The sequence below is a fragment of the Alexandromys fortis genome, unplaced genomic scaffold, assembly GCF_014885135.2.
Source record: "Alexandromys fortis isolate MF-2015 unplaced genomic scaffold, M_Fortis_MF-2015_v1.1 scaffold_111, whole genome shotgun sequence".
In the NCBI taxonomy this organism is placed as follows: domain Eukaryota; kingdom Metazoa; phylum Chordata; class Mammalia; order Rodentia; family Cricetidae; genus Alexandromys; species Alexandromys fortis.
In genome coordinates this window covers 1,583,731-1,602,001 of record NW_026067996.1, presented here as the reverse complement: position 1 = coordinate 1,602,001, position 18,271 = coordinate 1,583,731, and the positions used below count along the sequence as shown (strand labels likewise).

Here is an 18,271-nt window from a genome sequence, read left to right as displayed (position 1 = left end):
GGGGGGGAGGGAGGGAGGGAGGGAGGGAGGGAGGGAGGGAGAGAGAGAGAGAGAGAGAGAGAGAGAGAAAGAACGTTCCCTTTTGAGCCAGGGAGATGGCTTGGCAAGTGAAGGTGCTTCCTGCCAAGGCAGATAACCTGAGTTTGTTCTCCCGGGCCCACAAGGTGGAAGAAGAGAGCTGACTCCTGCAAGTTCTCCTCTGACCCTGCTCGGATACATATACGCATATCATACACACATATCATACATACACATAACAACTTTTTTAAAAAGAGAGGCTCTTTTTTGCTAGTATGCATTGGTAAGTCACTCACTAGACCAGATCAGAAAGCCCATACCACTACCAGCTCTGTAACCTGTCCGGGTTCCTGGTCTGTCCCTGGGTATCCATCCCCCTATGGACATGGCAAGGCTAGACAGAGGGCTGGAGAGGATTCTTTTATTGGGATCATCATCATTGTTATTATTATATTTCTTTGTGTGTTGGGGTGGTAGTATCATGTGGAGGTCAAAGGACAACTTGCAGGAGACTCCTTCCACCATGTGGGTCCTGGCGGTTGACTTCTGGTCACTGGCTGAGCCACCTTGACAGCCCAGCCCCAAGAGTCTTAGAAGGCAGATCAGGAAACCTGCTGAACTCCACTGTCCAGCAGCTCTCCCCTGGGGATGGCCCAGAAGCCATCTCATGGATTCTGACTTATTTGTTCATGTTACGGTGTTACGGTGAACCCCAGAGTGCACGCTCAGTGGGAACACCACAACAGGGCTGCACCATAGATGCTTCTTTTTTTTTTTTTTTTTAAACAGGGAGCCTCTGTTCTTTAGGACTGGATTTGGGAAACAGACAAGGCCAGCAGAGCTCTGGGCCTGGAGTCCCAGGCCACCCGCGGTGCTGCTGGCCCAGACACAGGAAGGCTTTTCAGCTTTCCTGGAATATAAAAATGTGGAGACTCGGAAAGCTGTAGTTGTTGATGGAGAGCTAAGATTTCAAGGCCACTTAAACTGGGATTAAAGGTGCTGCGCAGGGGTGAGGGAGGAAGGTGGGCAAAGGCACCTGTCCCTGCTTAAGCCCCACTTCTCCTTTTCCCTGGCAGCTATACTTTCTAGCTTCTTCCACGACCTGAGCAAAGCTATGGCTGCCTCCCTGTCAGTACATACCAGACTTCCTCCTCAGTCCTCTCCCTGCATCAGGGCACACGCAATGAGTCCCAGGTACCACACGGTAGCAATAGGCATCAATTTCTGAAGCACCTACTATGTGCCAGGCACTGTATGGGGAAAGATCACAGCAGCGCCCGAGAAGCTGAGGTCCTGTTCTCAAGGAGAGCAGAATCCTAGGGTAAGGACTGAGACACAAGCAAGAAGCCCCTGGGGCTTCTGCCACTTCCGAACTCGACACTGCCCGACAGAAGCGGAGGTGGACTGGTAACATCTGCGATGCGTGAGGCACAGAAATGGAAAATGGCAACATGCACCTGAGTCCCGGGCTGTGCCAAAGGAAGAAAGACAGAGGAGGATGGAGTCAGCGTGTTTAAAGCACAATTCTCACCACAGTGTTTGAGGAACAACAAAGGCTGTCCCTGTCTGGGGCGAATCCTGACCGGTAAGAGGCCAGCTCACCTCAGACAGAGAAGACTAGCTTTCTGTGTCAGTGGGTCTATCTAACTTGCGGGCACACACACCCAGCCTGGGAACAGCCTGAACTGATTTGACCTGGAGATGCACAGGTACTGATCTCATCCTACAAGGTATCTGGGGACCTGATCTCACCTCCTGCTTCCAGGAAACATGTGAACAAGACCTGTCCAATCAGACGGATCAGTCATGGCTAGCTCACTCGTGGACTTGACTATACCTGGACAATTAGAATGACAGCCAGAACTCTTGTTCAAAAAATACTGGAGCTTGGGGAGCTGGCCAGACAGCTCAGTGGATTAAAGATATTTGTCACACAAGCCTGGAGACCTGTCAGAGGTGGAAGGAGAGAACAGACTCCACAATTTTCCTCTGACACACACATGCAGGCCACACCATGTGCACTGTCCCCAACACACACACACACACACACACACACACACACACATGCACACATACATAATCCTAAATTTTTCTTTTAAAGAAGGCTCCTACTAAGTTGGGATGGCTTGTGGGGGTGGGGTTTCACTGGGGCAGCTAAGGTGCCCACAAGGAGAATGGACCCCAGAGTCCAGAAACGGGGCAGGCTATAACAGCTCAGAGCCTGGATATAGCCACCTCTGAAGCACACCTCACCTGGCCTTTTCCATTAGAGGATCAGTAAATGTTCTCTTGACTTCTAACGTTAACTGAAACTGATTTCTACCAACTACAAGAGCAGAATCCAGTCTTATTAGGGCATGGAGGTACACACGCGCAATCCCAGCACTGGAGGGCTGAAGGGGGAGGGAGGATTGTGAGTTGGAGACTGACCTGAGCTACATAGTAAGTTTGAGGCCAGTTTGAGCTAAATAGAAAAATCCTGTCTTAAAAACTAAATCAATGCAGGGCTGGAGAGATTGCTCAGCGGCCAAGAGTTCTTGCTGTTTTTGCAGAGGACTGGAGTTCATTTCCCAACACCCACGTTAGGAGGCTCAGGACCAACTGTTACTCTAGCTTCAGGGAACCTGAGGCCCTCTTCTGGCCTTCTAGGATACTTGTAAATACTTACACACACACACACACACATACATATATATACATAAGTACATACATACAAAAACATGCACACCAATAAAAATTAACTAAATGCATAGAGATGTGGCTCAGGGGTACAGTGCTTGCCTAGTATGAGCAAGGTCTTGTGTCCATCTTCAGCAATATTATATCGTGTGTGTGTGTGTATGTGTGTGTGTGTGTGTGTGTGTGTGTGAGAGAGAGAGAGAGAGAGAGAGAGAGAGAGAGAGAGAGAGAGAGAGAGAGAGGCAGACAGACAGACCTATGCCCTGGCTTGAACTTGCTGTGTCATCTTACGCTCACTCCTTATCTCTCCCATCAGCCCATTAGTACCAAGGTGGAGGATGCAGGTGACAGACTTGACATCTGAGGTCCCCCACAGTCTGACATTCTACCTATCACGTGTCTGTTGCCAAGTTTAGGCCTGACCCTTCCCCCTTGTCCTCAGCCCTCACCTCAGGGCACACAGGAAGACTGTTTAAATCATTCCTCACAGGTAGGCCTGTGAAACATCTGGCGGACTCTTCCCAACAGACCGTGAGCCCCACCCCCAGCTCTAAATGCCAGATAAGGGTGGAGCCACCTAGTCTCTCTCCTAGGCTGTGATAAGTGGCAGTTCTGGTGGAGGGACCACCATGCTCTATGACCTCAAACTCCATCTGTCCTTTCCTTCAGGTGCTGATGCCAGGTGGCCCATGTAAACACACACCTCAGGCAGGTAGGAGACCAGACCACAGGGCCCTCCATCCTCAAAGCAGAGCCCAATTTGAGACAATTCCAGATGGCTGCAACTTTCCACAAGGGTAGCACCAGTCCTGGTCAAGGGGGCAGCTCTGGCACAGGCCCTGCTTCCGCTGGCCCCATGCTGAAACATATCTAGATAACAGGAGGCCATTTGAAGGGTATTCCAGCAGGCCCTGTGCTGTCTTCCAGAAGCCAGGAGTCTCTCTCAAAGAGTCCCCTAACACCACCACCACCCCAGCAGGCAAAATGCCAGATCCCACGCTGTGGGCCTTGTCCTGACACACTGCCTGGAGCAACCAGGCCTGTCTGCAGGGCCTGGCTGGCCCTGGGCTCTCCCCTGACTTAACATCCGACTTGGCTGCCTGCAAAAGTCTCCTGCGGCTTTTTGGACCGCTAACACTGCAGAGTAAGTAGCAAGCGGCTTCCCCATAGCATCCTTTCCAAGGTGGCACTGGCCCAAGGGCGGCTCAGCCAGCTCCCAGCCCTATGACCTTGAGTCAGTCACCTGCCTTCAGGGAGGCCTTGGGGTTTTCCTGTGCGAAATGCGAAGACTAAGGAAATAGAAGTTATCAACTAATTCCTTTTCAGCTTTTAGGTAAGAAAGATTCGTAGCCTGGGTCTCCCTATGTGGTTCTAGGGGCCATGTTGCCCCAACTCCTGGGCTCTGGCAACACTCTCTCCTCGTCTTCTCAAGGAACTGGAATGCCCACTGTTAGGATATTATGTTGGTTAGGCTTTTAAAGCCTACTGGATGCTAAGTCCCAATATGGAGGCTGAGAGCCCAGTGTGGTGGTGTAATCCCAGCATTCAGGAGCCTGATGCCGGAGGGTCATGAGTTTGTGGCCAGCCTGGGCTGTAAAAAAAAAATAATAATAATAAAATAAGAAATCACATCTAAAAACAAAATCTGAACAGAACCGCAATGAACCACGCCCAGGCCCCTGGTAACAAGAAAGACAGGGGCTCCAGGCTGGATCATCAAGGAGGTGAGAATTGGTGGTAGTTACCCTGACTGCCTGGGACTCAATAAACAAACAAGGAGAGTGGTTTTCCTGGTGGCAGGATGGGGCTTTCTGAGGATGCTGGCAGAAGGCAACACTCTTTATTATCCTTTGGCTGGAGCCCATGACCGGAACTTAAAGTAGGAGTTAGCACTAAGAAGGTGTGGCCCTCAACTAGTGAGGAGACCAGGGTCAGTTCCCTTGTTCCGCCTGTTAACTCCCCTTAACCCCATACAAAAACAGACCCCCACACATGTCCCCTGTGCCCTGCCCTGGCTAGAGGACGGGGTGTACTCTCAAAGAAGGCCCAGCTCACGGCAATCCCTCATCCAGGTCATACTGACTCAGTGCCTTTGAGTTCGAGGAGCAGCCTGGCTTCCCCCACTTTCTTTCAGCCAACAAAACACCATCACGAGGGGTGGCAGGTTCCCAGCCAGTGGGGCTTGGGGACAAGAAGAACCATAAAGGAACATCACAGCTGTAGCTTAGCACACAAGCTCCACTTCCTGGAACAGTCCAACATGCCATGCCTTCCCTACTGTGCCCTGATGGGTTACAAGAAAAGAAACAGTACTAGTGTTTTATAAGGCTTCCCAGGGCTAGAGTAAGAGCCCTTACCTACAATCCTGGGTTCCATCCTCAAAATCACCCCCCTCCAAAAGAAATACACAAAACACCTGGTGTGGCTGAAAATTGGCCCCGGGGGATATTCGGCAAGAGCTGACGCATTTTTCAGGCTCACAACATTGGGCACCTTTAAGAGAAGCCCACCTTCTCCCCATGGAAAATTAAAGACAGAAATAGAGGCTACGGCACCTAGAAGGGGCTGGCAGGCGTGGGATTTTTTTTTTTTCTCTCTCTCTCTCTCTCCTTTTAAAGGTTTGTTCTGATCTATATTCTCCCACTAATAGCTTAAGCAAACCCACATTGTTCCTTAGGAGAGCTTCCCTATCAAAAGTCAGTTGCCATAGGTCTACTTGGCACCACCCTGAAACTCTAATCTCCAAATTGGGGCGCATCCTTTCGAAGCAAGGGTCAGGCCATCTGGAAAATCATCAAGAGGATAAGTGTGTGGTACCTCACGCCGTGACAACACAGACATTAGATTCTTCCTCATTATCCACCAAGTGGTCTCCTCAAACCCAAGGATGAGAGAGGGATAAGGAACCACCCAGATCACACTGTAAGCCAGAGGCCAAGGACACCAGCCCTGACTCTCGGTGCCTGACTTTGATTTTAGATGTTTACCTGAGTAACTTTTTTGGTGGGACATCTCTCACTCTCTCCAGACAGACAGCCCCAGGAGGGCGTATTTCAGACTGTCCTATTCACAGGCCATATCTATACAGCCTGGGATGAATAAGTACCTGCTAGGCGGGTGGATGGGTGGATCCAAGTCTGGACCAATAGACGTTCAAAGTATAGGCTCTCATTTCAGGATTGGGGTGCACTTCTGTGAGCCAGGCCCCTCTGCTAGATGCTGGAGTGTCTCCCCCTCCTTTCAGTGTGTCCCCAGTTGGTAAGCAGGCAGATATAAGGCAAGCTTACATAGTTCCAAGCTCAGGACTCAGGCCTAGAGTCCAACAGAACGGAGGCGGGGAAGTTCAAATCCACTTTGACTCTCTTGATCTTTGGCTTCCTTTATGTTAAGCACTATGCAGGGTCAAGGAACAGAACACTTCATGGACCAGGACTCTTCAAGATGTACCTTGCTGGAAGAAAACTGTGGGGAATAAAGGACCAGGCTCAGCTGAGAACCCCAGACTACAAGGACAGGTGAGGCAGATCCGGGAAAGAGTCTAACATCAAATTCTTCTTTAGAGTAATCTGATTTTCAGAGCACAGTGGAGCCACTGGAAGACCCCTGGGAAGAAGACTGGCTCAGCATTACCACTAGATGATACAGAGAGGCACCCAGAAGGCATGGTAGCTGAGCAGGAGGCTGTGGATGGCAGGTGCCATCTGGTGATGGAATGAAGGTCCTTGAAATCATGACCAGCCTTCCATTGAGGCTGACTGGTCCTGGATCAGGGGCAGAATCCTCAGAACAGCCCTGTTCCAGTGCCCTTCACCCAGTAGGCATGACTGCCCAGACCCACAGGCCAGCCACACTTCTCCACCCACTGCCAAGCATCTAGCGACCTTAGCTAATGGGCTTTCCTCAGGAAGGGGGTTGATGGAACATGGCAACCAGTCAGATTCCATATCTACCCTGTTACAAACGCCATGGAAACGGGACACTCAGAATGTCCCACCTGAGAGACCTAGCCTAAAACTCCACTTAATGGCAATACGGAGGCTCAGGGGGAATGGGGAGGGGACAAGGTGACTAGACTGACCAGCCTGGAACATGTGTAGGCTCGGTTAACACAAGTCAGTTGTCCACTGGATGCCCAACAAGTGTGGGCAAGACGTCCTTCTCACCCTTCCCCCCCCCCCTCCCGTGCATCTCAGTCCTGGGCTGACCAGAGCCCAGAGCCGTTCATCAGTGCCAGGCTCCAGGCTCTTCTCCAAGCTTTCCGAGAGTTGGGTCCTGGATTACCGGTATCTCTTAAGCAGATTGCCCTTGGGATTCTTCCTTCACACTCTGTTCCCATATTAACGGAGACTATGAACTCCACCATGGAAATACCGAGGTGAGGGGCTGGGGTTGTGGCTCAGTGGTACAGCACCTGTCTATCTGTGGAAACCCTCCCTGGGTTCCATCCCCAGAAAAGTCAGTTGCACAAGATCTTGCCGGTGTCCTCAATCCACCTCCCAGTAGGGGAGTTTTATATAATCAGAATGGTGGGCGCAGCAGGGGCAAGGGAAACTGAACAATAATAGGTGGTTTGAAGGTTGGATCTCTCCCACTTCACTTGGCCCAGACCTCGCCAGAGCTCCTGGTCCCTGGTCCCTGAGGTGAGTGGGTGGGGCAGGCTAGCTGGATGATCCCAAACAAAGTCCACAGTACCTCAGCTCCACAGTCAATGGACCACTCTTCCGCACACCTGCGACCTGTTCAGAAGCACCTGCCCCCAGCATAAAAGGCCCGGGTTTGTACATTAACCTCCAGATATTCATCTTCCCCCCCCTCCCTGTGCTGCTCTCACCCGCGGCAGAGACTGAGAGCCTCCCAGCACCAGAGACTGGCTTATTCATTGCTGCCCTTCCTACCCCTGGGATAGTGCCTGACATACAGTAGGTGTTCAATAAGCATCTGCAGTGCAACCAGTGATACACACACCTGCAGTTTCAGCCACCTGCGAAGCTGAGGCAGGAGGATTGAATAGGTGAGCTCCTGTATCAGTGGAGAGGCCTTGGGCTGCTGTTCACCTTTAGGGCAAGTTGGAAGCCACTGGGTGGGGCGACTTCCCTCACTGAGCTGTAGTCTGGGTGATCAGCTAGGACAGAAGAGGTCAATGGGTCACAAGCCAAGGATGTTCACAGTGGGCTGGTGGGCTTGTATGTTCTGTGAGGTGTTCTGCAAGGTGTTCGGCAATGTGTTCTGCAGGGCATTCTGCTGGGTGGCGGGTCATAATGGGCCATTGTTTTGTACAGACCGAGTGGCAGAACCTGGAACAGTATGATGCTGTTTTTGCTAAAAACAAAACCAAACCACAGCTGGCTAGCTGGCTGGCTGGCTGGCTGGCTGGCCCCCTGAGCAAATCCTTACACCAACAAGGAAATGAAAACGGACCCAGAAAGTGATTAAAAAAAAAAAGCAGACTGCGTTCCTACAGACTTTCAGGTACCACACAGCTACAGCTGCACGTAAGGGCGATAGATAACCTTGAGGTCCTTACTGACTCATTTTGTAGTGTCGGGGGTGGAACCCAGGCCTGCATATACTTCACAGCTTGTACCCTCAATCCAACCTTATATATGGATCTTTTGTAAAATGATCTGAAGGGAATCTATCTTAGCTTACAATGGTTCTGGATTGTATTGCTTGAGGTATATGATTTCTAACCTACAAGTGAATCATTTGGCAGTTCCTCATTTCTATGTATATAAAATGGCTTGTCCATAAAAAAGCTTGCACACAAGGCCCACAGGAAGTCTCTCCCAATCCCACACCTACAAACAAAGCAGCTGTAGGACAGACAGACAGGCTCTCATATGGTTATCAAGCCTCTTGCCACAGGGCACATGCCCTCCAGTTTATACACCATCCGCCCTTACATATAACTAAGATACAATTTAATTTATAAATTAGTCACTCAGAGCAATAACTCAAAATAGAATAATAACCTTTTATTGTCATAAAATGTATTCAACAACTCATGAACTGCTCATTTCTAAACTCTTTCATTTAATATGTCTGGGCTACAGTTAGCCATACGTAACACATCCATACATACGGTGCTGGGATTACAAGGGTGATTCATCACGCCTGGCACAAATCCACTGATACGAGGCGGTGAGAGACATCTAAAAGTGCTATGTAGAGGGGTGGAGAGTGCTGGAGATGTGGCTCAGTGCTACAGTGTCTGCCTCTCAAGTGTGAGGTCCTGGTTCCAACCTCAGGCAAACAAAAAAAGCAAAGAGAAAGATGCAGGGAAGACGAGAGCCTGAGCTCAGGTCCCCAGCACCCACATAAAAAGGCAGAGGTGGCCATGCATGCATGCATGCAAAGCCAGCACTGGAGGGGGGACAAAGAAGGCAAGGTGGAGTTTGTTGGTCACCATCCTAGCTCCAGGTTCGGTACGAGAACCTGTCTCAAAAAGTAACATGGAGAGCGATGGGGGAAGAGACCTGATGCTGAACTCTGGTCTCCACACACAAGTGCACACGTGAACACACACACACATGCACACACACAAAAGGTAGAGAGCGACTGAGAAGGCATGTAATATTGACCTCTAGCCTCCACCAGCACACGTACATATTTGCACTCACACGCCCTACATGCACCAACACACATCAAGTTCATTCACAAACATGTATGCAAACATAAGGAATATTTATCTTGATCTGGAGGGTACTGTTACACTGATATCTAAATCCACTGAACTTCAAAGCATCTCTGCATTTTCAGTACATTATACTGATTAAATTTTAATTTAATTTAATCGGGGGGAGGGGGTGCAAGAGTCCAAACTTGGACCTTCAGGTTAATCACACACTGTATTACTAACCTATAGTTCTGGATCCTTAAACCATCTTTTCACTTTAAAAAAAAAAACGCTATTTATTATTATTGTGTGTACCTTATGTGGCATGCCAGGGTCTCATGTGGAGGTTAAAGGACATCTTTGTGGCATTCTCTCCTTCCACCACAGAACCTGGTGGTTTAACTCATTTTCAGGTTTGCGTGGAAAATGATTTTACCTGCGGAGCCATATCTCAGGCCCTGGCTGCTGCAGAGTTGGGGTGGGGGTGGGGGTTTCTTTGTATAGTCTTGGCTGTCCTTCACTCTGTAGATCAGGCTAGCCTTGAACTCAACGATTCACCTACCTCTGCCTCTGAGTGCTGGGATGAAAGGCATGTACCACCACTTCCCAGTCCAAATGCTTTTTAAAAATCACAGGGCGGGGAGTAGCAAAAGACAAGATCTCCTGAGTAAATTGGGAGCATGGGGACCTTGGGAGAGGGTTGAAGGGGAGGGGAGAAGCAGGGAGGGAAGCAGAGAAAAATGTAGAGCTCAATAAAAATCAATAAAAAAATTTTTTTAAAAAAAATCACAGGGAAAAGTTAGGCACAGCAGCTCACACCTGTAATCCCAGTACTCGGAAGTCTGAGGACGGAGGATGGTGGCAAATTCCAGGCCAGACTGGGCTACATAGTAAGTTCCAGATTAACCGCCTCTCAAAAACAAAAACAATCCTCTTCCTGCCTCCCTGACCCCATCCCCCTAAGCCCAGCCTCAGCTCAGGTTTCCAAAAGAAACCACTAACCCAAAGCAGTGGGCAGGGAACAGCTCCCCCCACTCCACCCCCTCCCCCAGCCCTGCCCATAACTTTCCCTAAGGATGCCAGATCTGCATGCTCCAGGGAAGTGGGAACCAGCAAGTTAATGGCCTGGTACCTGTTAAACAGGGCATCGGACCTCACCTGGTGTTTACAGAAAGAGATTGAGGTTGGTACAGATTCAGTGGTACAGAAAATGCCTTGTACCCTGAGCGAGGGAAGCCCGGCAGGCAGCCATCCTTGATCTCTGGAGCCCAGCCGAGCTTCTTGATCACCATTAGGGGTCTCTCCCAGGCTCCAGGGGTGACTGACTCCTGCTACTGTCCCCAGACTCTGTTCAAATTTATTTCTCTCCCATATCCCCATAGCTTTATGCCTGTAATGCATAGCCCACCACCAACCTGGCTCCGGCCAGATCTATTCATGTTTTCTGGTCCTCTCTCTAAATGGGACCCTGTGGACATATTCTACAAACATGCTTGGTTATTTAGCTTCTCGGTTTCTTTAAGCCCTCTACATCTCTGCCTACCAGACCAGCTTACTCTTCTTCTCTGTCCATAGGAAGCATCGATCGACTCTGACATCACCTTCAGCTCTACCTCACTAAACATACACTGGGTCTTCCTCGTGGCATCCTGTGGACGACAGTGGTCACTGCAGCAGCCACTCCCTCCAGGTTTCTAGCTCCTCATAGCCAACATTCTAACCTCAAAGTCAAGGTTTCTTAACCAACTAAAGGAGACACATTAAGAATGAGCTCCCGGGGCTGGTGAGATGGCTCAGAGCACACTGGCTTCTCTTCCAAAAGACCCAGGGTTCAATTCCCAGCACCCAGATGGCACTTCACACCTGCCCGTAACTCTAATTAGTTCCAGGGGATCTGACACCCTCAACAGACACACACGCAGGCAAAACACCAATGCACATAAAATAAATTTAAAAGTATGAGCTCTTGTTCTCTTTCAGCATATGGAAGTTCCAGGACTGGAGTTGCTCCCCACAACAACGTACATTCAAACACCTTCTTTAGCTGGGATAAGTTGACAAACACCAGGACGCAGACCGCAGCCCCAAAGAGCCCGACTCTGGCCCATGACCACTGCTGAAGCGGAGATCAGTCAGTACGGATTGGGGTTCCAGGACAGCCCTCTATTCCCACCCAGATCCCCCAATGGCTGAGGCTGGGCAGCATTCCAAGGAGTTCTTGTGATTGACAGCTCTTTCCTGTGTCCAGGAATGCACTCAGTGACTCATGGCACCTTATCACTGAGACCTTTGGAAACTTTGAGAGAACTAAATCTTTGACAAGTCGAGGTAGAAACAGGGTCCCCAGAGCCCAGGCTGCCTCTGGGGGCGGGGGGGGGGGGGGGCGCAACACCTGCCGCAGAAATGGCAGCAGGGCCCCAGGCGAAGGTGCAGGGAAGCAAGACGGAATAGGAGGCACTAAGGACTCCCCTCCTCAACACCCTCTAGCTCTAAGGACCAGAATACCGTTGTCTCCCATTTTCTCCAGACCCAACTTCACTTTCATGTCCCCAACAAACTGGTGGCCCAAGCTCTGTGAAGCCAAAATGCACAGCTGGCCATGACGGGGCTTTTGGAAGCCCATTTCTGTACAGTTCAAGCAAGGCAGGTGCCTAGGCAGCTCTCAACTGGCCCATCTGTGGAATGGGCTCTTTCCCCACTGCCTGAGCCTCCAGATTCTTCCAAGCAGATGGGACCCACAGCAGGGCATAGAGGGGTTAGAAAGTCAGGGAGGCTGACCACAACAGAGCTACAGGCGGTAAGTGCCAGGGTATCTCCCAAGGGACAAAAGCTCTCGCTCTGGACTGCGCCACAGCCCTTGCCACACACCACAGTGACCCAAGACCTCGTGACACAGTCTAATCAGGAGCTCTAGAGCCGAGCCCGGCTTTACAGCTTACCGCAAGCTTATTCAGCCTCATCTCCCTCAATCCCCTCAAGGACAAGGCGAGGCTGGCCTTAGCGTCCTTGTCGCCTGGACAGCCAAGCCCAACCTAAGAGAACTACCTAAGGTCACCATTAAGAGGGACACACTCTGTCTGGGGACAAGCATTGGCTCTTAGATAGGGACATACCCATTGGATAGTATACCCCACCCATTTCACAGGTGAAGAAACTGAGGACAAAAAAAAAAAACATTGCCCAAGGTTAACTGGATGGCTGAGCCAAAGTCTAAGACAGCTTCTAACAATCTGCCAATGCCATCCTATTGTGGGCTCTCGGCTGATGCCTAGGACCCCCTCCAGCCACCCACCATCATCTTGCTAAAACACTTCCCCTTCACCCCCCATTCCCCGATGACTCCCTGATAGAGAGGGAGGCAGGCAGGCGGTTGCTAAGCGCTCACCCGCTCTCTCATAAAAATAAACTCCTTCTGGCTTAGAGGCTCTGGGTGAGATCCCCTCCCTACCAGCCAAAAAAAAAATTATTTAAAAAAGATCTCCATGACATTTATTTAAAATCCAGCTGTGCCAAATCAGAGGCCAATTTACTGACATCCAAATGGAGCCACGTGCTACCAAACCGCAGTCCGAAGACCCTCTGGGTCAAGCGCCTGGCCAGTCTCTGAGATGATTTATTTACCCAGGCAGGAAACGGGGGCCCAGGCTGTCTCCCAAGCCTTTGGGGCTGGTCCTGGGGGAGGCAGGGATCTGGCAGAGGCCTGGCAGTGACCAAAATAGCCAGGTCCATGGCCCTGCCTAGCACACGCCTCCCTTGCAGCCCGGCTAGTCTAGGCTGAGGCTGTAGGACCAGGAGACCTGTTTCTGAGACTGGCTCCTTGTGTGGCTTCCCCAGTGGAAGCGGACCAGAACCCTCCCACCCAAAAGAGGAACCTACAAAGGGAAGGGGTGAAGTGTGGAGGAAGATCTGTCCAGCTGATCCCCTGGCCATTGCCCCTGGCTGTCCCTCCGGGCCTCAGTCTTGCTACTCAAGCCTGGGGGCGGCTGTCACTGCTACCTGCATGCCACACCCAGGCAGCACCTGGAGCCTCTCACCTCTCCTAAAAGCCACGGAGATCTAAAATTGACCACTGGGCCCACTGGGCACAAGGGATGCCCTCTCAGGTACCGCTGAAAGACACCAGACTTGTCCACAACCAGGGACCCAGAGATACGGTTACATTCAGGGACACACACGTGCCTACGACCAGGGTTCCCGAGACAGAAGACACAACCACACCTACAGGTTCACAGAGGCAAGACATATATGCAACACACGAGAGCGCACATCAGAAGACAGAGACACACAGCCACACTACTCGCAGGTATAACAGCCCAAGACACAGCCTATCACACACCTTGGGGTGCACATGTGCACGGCTGCCTGGACTGCAGAAATAGCCACCCTCAGAAACAGAGACATTCAGGGACAAGGAGAAACCCCGTGAAACACACGCGCGCGCACACACACACACAAACACACACACACACACACACCTGCCGCCGCACCAACAGCCCCAGCCCCTTCGCCAGGGAAACAATAACTCCCTCGGCTGCGGGGCTAAGCAGGCGACCCTCGGTCACTCCCTCGGCATAAAAGGGGATGGCGGAGCGCGGGGAAGCCAGACCTGCAAGGGACGTGGGGAGGTGGTGGAACACAGCCCGGGGAGGGGGCTGCAGTCGCGGCCCGCACGCCCTGGGTACCTGGGTTGCTAAGCCCGCGGCCGCGGCGGATGGCCCGGGACTGGCGGGACTGGCGGGACAGGCGGCGATCGCGGCGTTGGCGGCTGGGCACGGGAGCTCGACTGCAGCCAGGTCCCGGAGCACGACGCTGGCAGCGGCGCGGAGGAAGCGGTAATTTATAAGCGGCTTCTCCCTGACCTCGCGTGTCTGTTGTCTGAACAGGCAGCTCTCCGCATCACCCATCCTGCTGGGTGGAAAAATACCAGCTTGGCCGGGCCTGGGGCGGGGCCTGGGGCGGGACCTGGACTCTCGGTCACGCCCACATGCGACACACACACACACACACACACACACACACACACACGAATGCACGCACGCGCGCACGAGCTCGGACACACAAAGAGCCCGGGCTCGCTTCGTCGAGCGCGCGCACCCATCCTCATGCTCTATCGAAACGCTGGTGGCAAATGGCACTGCTCAGACCTCTCTTTCGGGCGATGAGGAACTAGAGACCTAGACCCCTGGCCCATCTCCTGTCTTGATAGCCACTGCCACATCACAACGCTCTCTAACACATCTAAACACCTAGCTCTGGGGATGAGGCCTGGGGCTGCTGCAGCTGCTAGGTCTGTGCCAGAATCTCTTCCTCCTCCGCGATGACCTCCTGGCCAGTGCGCAGCTCTGCGAGCCTGACTGAGCTGCTGTGGAACTGATCACTGGAGCCAAATCCCCCGGCCCACATGAGGCTGTCCTGGCTTAATCGTGGGCTGTGTGACCTCAGGCAAGTTCCTCAGATTTCTGTGTCTTGGTTTCCTCATCTGTAAAACGGAAATAAAAATAGTGGAACTCATCGCTTTTGGCTGCTGGGAGGCTCCAAGGTTAACAGAGCCCGAACAGGGCACCAGGCACCTCCGAAGTGCCAAACGAGTGTCAGCAAATGTGACTATTTTTAAATGGAGACGGGGAGTGTGCCATTATTCTTGCCCTTATTTGAATGAGCAGGTCCTCTCTCTGATTGTACACACCCACAGGCAGGCTGAGCCGGAGGTGGCGCTGTGTGACCTTCGGTAAGGCCTTCCCCTCTCTGAGTGCCCACTTTCTTTTCTTTCCTCTCCACTCTGTCTGCACACAAGTGGCTGTTAATGTAGCATGCCTCGCCTTTTGCCTCTTAAACTGAAAATAAGGGCCCTGACCTGGCCTGCCCGAGCCCATTGTCCTAGGCTGGCACAAGATATCAAGAAACAAAATAAGAGTGGGGGCATTTTCTCTCTAGCAGGCCTCATTCAGTAAGTCCCCCTGCCATTGGGCTCCAGTTTGCCCTCCCAACAGGTGCCCCCAAGGCCACCTCCAGCCTGTCTCCACGGTGGTCCCTCCTGTCTGTAGTCCAGGAGCACACACAGCACAGAAGGCCGCAGGTAGCTTCTGCTGCTGCTCTTCTGAATGTAACACTAGATAGAGGGCAAACTGAGGCTAGAGGAGAAGGGACTTCAGACAGTGGGTATGATGGCCCACGCCAATAATCTCAGCACTTGGGAGTGCCAGGAGTTCAAGGTGAGCTTGGACTGCAGAGTAAAACCTGAATTTAGAAAAAAAAAAATTAGCTGGGCAGTGGTGGCACACACCTTTAATTCCAGTACTCAGGAGGCAGAGGCAGGCGGATCTCTGAGTTTGAGGCCAGCCTGGTCTACAGAGCCAGATCCAGGACAGTCAAGGCTACACAGAGAAACCTTGTCTTGAAAATCCAAAAAAAAAAAAATCCACAATTTTCCAGACTCACATGTCACTACCCACAGCACAAAGGGCTGAGGCCAAGGGGCAGGTTAGAGAGTAAGGAAGTGGCTGAAGTTTGAACCCAGAGCACACTTGAGGAAGCCAGGGAAACTGGGGGCAGGCAGAGGAACCTGAGGCGGGGGTGGAGGAGCAGAGGAAGCAAGAGCTGCAAGGCTGCGAAGGCCTCCAGGCGCGACATCACAGGACTATGCAGACAGCCTGGGCAGTGGAGGGCACAGTGACATAGCAGGCACAGGGAGGCAACCGGAAAGTCTCTCAGGGAAGCCTGACATTCAGAATGGTCCACAGTGATGGCTATGAAGAATGGTAGGGACACGGCTCAGGTACCCATCCACCTTTCCCCTCTGTGATGTCAGCTCTGTAAGCATGAGATCTGGTCCTTGACTCCATCAAGTGCACAGGACTTCACAGCCACTGTGCACAGAAAGTGCTCATATGTGTTGATTTATTGCGCTTTGAGATGGGATTACCACTCCATTGCCTAGCCAGACCCCAAATTGTTGAGATCAAGGCACCCTACTGCAGAGCCCTTGGGTGGCTGGGGTCACAGCTGAATGCCACTTGGGTCGCCACACTTGCTATATTTATTTTGTTTAGCTTCCTTTCCATAGCACTTTCATGGCTGGCAGAATTCACTTACTGTAAACAGGTCCAACCCCTCGCCAGAGCATCTCTGTAAGCTAGCTCGGCACTGCTATTTCTCCCAATTTGCAGAAGGAAAAACCGAGCCACAGGGAAAATAACTGGCCTGGGGATGCTCGGCCGGTGAATCACAGAGCTGGAATCTAAACGTAGTCCATCTGTTTGCTGCCAGGGGGGCTTTAGGAGAGCCCAGCCCCAGGTTGTTGGTGCAGCGGGTCAGTCAGGCGTGAAGCATGAGCTAAGCATGTGAGAGGCCATGGATTGTCGGAGGAATCACAAGTCTCAAATGGGGCAGGCTCTGCTGAATGCAGCTCCAAAGGCTTTCCCTGCATTGGGCTTCATCCGTCGTGTGTTTTGAGTTTATTGCCACAAATGAAAATTGAGGTGATTTTGCATATACAAACACCTGTCTCCCCAGCTGTTCAGATGCTTGGACAGAACTGCTGGGCCCAGGAGTTTGGAGCTGGTCTGACAATATAGGGACACTGTATCTCTTTAAAACAAATAATTTCACTCTGTGGGGTGGTGGTGCATTCCTTGAATTCCTAAACTTGGGAAGTAGAGGCAGTGTATCTGAGTTTGAGACTAGATTGGTCTACAGAGCATGTTCCAGCTCAGCCAGGGCAATGAAGAGAAACCAATATAATAGTAATATTTCAATCCAGGTATGGTGCCACACACATTTAAGCCCAGAACTCGGAGGGCAGAGGAAGGTAAATTTCTGTGAATTTCAGGCCAGCCAGAACTACATAGTAAGACCCTGACTCAAATAATTTGTCCAGACACAATGGTACACACTTGTAATCCCAGCATATAAGAGGCAGAGGAATAGGAGTTCAAGTCCAGCTTTGGCTACAAGAGACCCTGTGTCAAACAATTTAGAAATAAAATAAAAGGGGGGGGGTAGATAGATCAGGAGAGCTCAAACAGCTCTTGCAAAAGTTCCCATCACCCATATCAGACAGCTCATGCCACCTTTAACTCCAGCTCCCGGGGGATCAGATACTTCTTGATTCTTAGGACACTATGTGCACACACACACACACACACACACACACATTAAAAAATAATCTAAAAGAGATGAATAAACCTATAGTTCCAGCCCTGAAAAGACTGAGACAGTAGCATTGGCTGCAGTTTAATAAGATCCTGTCTCCAAGAACAAAACGTAAGGGCCAGCAAGTTGGCTCAATAGATAAAGGTGATTATTGCAAAAGAGACCCAACCTGAATCTCCAGAACCTATATGGTAGGAGAGCCAATTCATACAAGTTGTCCTCTGACCTCTGTACACATTGTGACACACACACACTGAATGAATGAATGTGAAAAAAACTTTAAAGGAAAATTTGGATTCTCTTGAATATTGTTAGAATGGGCCCCCTGCTGGCCCATCACCTACCTGTCCAAAACAATCAAGCACCAAAGGCTTCCTCGGCATTCTCACATGCTAGACATGAACCAACCCCATCCCCGCCCAGGATATCACAGTTACTCCCTAGCTTGCAAATGTCTCCACGAGACTGAGCTGGGACCCAGGCCCAGGCCAGTGATGGGAGCTGCAAGATTCGGAAAGAGCTATTGGGCACCCAAGGCACCAAAAACACTGGCACTTATGAGGCTCTTCAAGGAAAGCCAGGCAGAAGTTCCTTCTATGAGCCAAATACTGGCTGACATTCCAATGGGACCAACTCATTTCAGGAATGAAAAATCGATGTTCGGGCAGAGCTCCTGGGGACATGCTCAGGGTGATGGCCGGGGTTTGGGCTTTTGGTCTGTGGCTGTTATTCACAGCAGTGAACACGGTTTGTAAGAAGCCACTGGGAGCACATTACTCAGAAGCTCTCAATAGTGACATCAAATCG

At 51.2% G+C, this 18,271-nt stretch overlaps 1 protein-coding gene across 1 annotated transcript in view; it reads right to left on the bottom strand.

Annotated features, from left to right (window-relative positions):
- Positions 1-14,222, bottom strand: part of Slc6a6 (solute carrier family 6 member 6) — a 71,599-nt gene extending 57,377 nt beyond the window's left edge. The window contains exon 1 of the mRNA XM_050160246.1: positions 13,996-14,222. The gene's annotated coding sequence lies outside the window, so the exon portion shown is untranslated. The remainder of the gene's footprint in view (positions 1-13,995) is intronic.
- Positions 14,223-18,271: the final 4,049 nt, after the last annotated feature.